The sequence below is a fragment of the Coenobita brevimanus genome, chromosome 70 (genome assembly GCF_032717465.1).
Source record: "Coenobita brevimanus isolate Jiangsu-jjx chromosome 70, ASM3271746v2, whole genome shotgun sequence".
Taxonomy (NCBI): Eukaryota; Metazoa; Arthropoda; class Malacostraca; order Decapoda; family Coenobitidae; genus Coenobita; species Coenobita brevimanus.
Window position 1 is genome coordinate 10,343,268 of NC_137023.1, and position 2,270 is coordinate 10,345,537.

The 2,270-nt window shown below is 41.5% G+C and overlaps 1 non-coding gene across 1 annotated transcript; it reads left to right on the plus strand.

Annotated features, from left to right (window-relative positions):
• The first annotated feature begins 1,750 nt into the window (after positions 1 to 1,750).
• LOC145406558 (5S ribosomal RNA) lies at positions 1,751 to 1,869 on the plus strand. The gene has a single exon (XR_013898579.1). It is a non-coding gene; the product is annotated as a 5S ribosomal RNA (ribosomal RNA).
• The last annotated feature ends 401 nt before the right edge of the window (positions 1,870 to 2,270 follow it).

Below are 2,270 nucleotides of genomic sequence, written 5' to 3' on the forward strand. Positions count from 1 at the left end.
TAATATCCTTTTCTTTTTCTTGCATCCTGGACCTCATCCCATCTCATGGACAGAAAAATTTAGGAATAATGATGGTGATTTACTTGGTTTTGGAAAAATGCCAAGTACTGTCCATTACCTCATTACTACTTACTCTACTTTTGTAATACCAAGGTTCCAGCGTGTTAAAAGAAATCGGCTGAAGACTTTAAAAAGTATTGTCTTAATGACAAAATACATAAGATAATATACACGACAGACATGTAATGTACACTAGGAAGTTGTCTATAGCAGAGTAGGTAAAAATAACTTTAAATTACTGGGAAAAGGATGTCCGTAGTGTTGATGACTCACAGACCCGGTTAACGACCTGAGTAACATCAAAAACCAGATACATGAGGGCATTAATACACGAGTCTTTTGAAGCCAGAGTCGTTCCAGCTCTCTAATGATCAACGAGGTGCTCAATACGGGAAGGTGACCACAATTCTTTACTAAGTACACTTAGGCAGGAAAGTTTTACGGTACTTTAAACTAGTGAGGTCGCCGATGTTAAAGGTGAAGTGGAGCGGCCGGGGAGTGGAAGAGGCTGTGAGTGTGGATCAGGACTGGGAAAAAAGAAACAGAAAAGACAAAAAAAAAAAAAAAAACATCACGACATGTGATATCACTGGTGAAGTAAACGGAGCAGGTAGGTAGATTGTTTAGATCAAATAAGATTTAAAACGCTTTTATATATATATATATATATATATATATATATATATATATAGATATATATATATATATATATATATATATATATGGAGGTACAGTGGTAGAGTTGCTTCTCACACGCTGGTGGACACGGGTTCGCCTCCAGCCAGAGTTGTAAAAACTTTTGGAAGCGTTCACAGAGCCACTGGCCGCTTTGGTGGACATAAGGGGTGCTGTGGTTGATCCAGTGTCCCATACTAGTATGCTTGCATCCAGTCGGCTTAAGGCGGAATGATTACACTTGCTTCACAGACGACACACATCTCCAACACTACTCCAATAATACAATTACACTTACAAGCACTCTCATTTCACTGTACATACAGTCTCTACCAGACAGCCTAAGCCACTGGGTAGAGATACATAGGCTGTACCGTCCCTGCTTCGGTAGGGATAGGCCGGTCCTGCAGTGTGGTGATGATTATGAAGATATATACCTGTTTATATATGTATACAGTAGAGAGAGAGAGAGAGAGATAGAGAGATAGAGAGATAGAGAGATAGATAGAGAGAGATAGAGATAGAGAGAGAGAGAGAGAGAGAGAGAGAGAGAGAGAGAGAGAGAGAGAGAGAGAGAGAGAGAGAGAGAGAGAGAGAGAGAGACTCTGTGGTACAGTGGTAAAGTGTGCATTCTCGTACTGGTACATGGAAGAACCAGGGTTTGCGCCCAGAAAGGGTAATAAACTCTGGGAGTGTTCACCCGGCCAAGTACCACTTTGGCGGACATAAGGGGTGCTGTGGTTGAACCAATGTCACATACTACAAAGTATGCTTGCACCCAGTCAGCTTGCGTGGGCCGATTACACTTGGTTCACAGACTACACACACATCCAAAGCCACTCGAACATAACAATCACACTCTACAAGCACTTCTCACCCTACATACAATCTCTACTAAACAGCCTAAGCCACTGGTTAGAGATACATAGGCTGTATCGTCCCCACTTTGGTCAGGATAGGCCTGTCCTGCAGTGGATACTCAAATGCTGCTGATGATATATATACTCGTATATATGCCAACGGCCATACCACGTTGAGTACACCGCTTCCCGTCTGATCAGAGAAATTAAGCAACGTTGGGTCTGGTTAGTACTTGGATGGGTGATCGCCTGGGAACACCAGATGCTGTTGGCATCCCTACGTGTCAGGTGGGGTTGGTGGATGATTAGTTCCCCTCCCTGTAAAACAATTAACTCTAAGGCGTTGGCCACTCCGTTTGGGATACATGGCGTCTGGCAATGAATGAATGAATGAAATATATATATATATATATATATATATATATATATATATATATATATATATATATATATATATATAGAGAGAGAGAGAGAGAGAGAGAGAGAGAGAGAGAGAGAGAGAGAGAGAGAGAATCATAGCTATAAGTGAATATTACTTATTGCAGTGAACTCTGGCACCCCCGAAAGTGTTATACCACTTCCTGAAGGGACGCAACTCGATATAAGAATCACTTGTCTTGATTCTTTTCCACCTATCATCTCTCTCTCTCTCTCTCTCTCTCTCTCTCTCTCTCT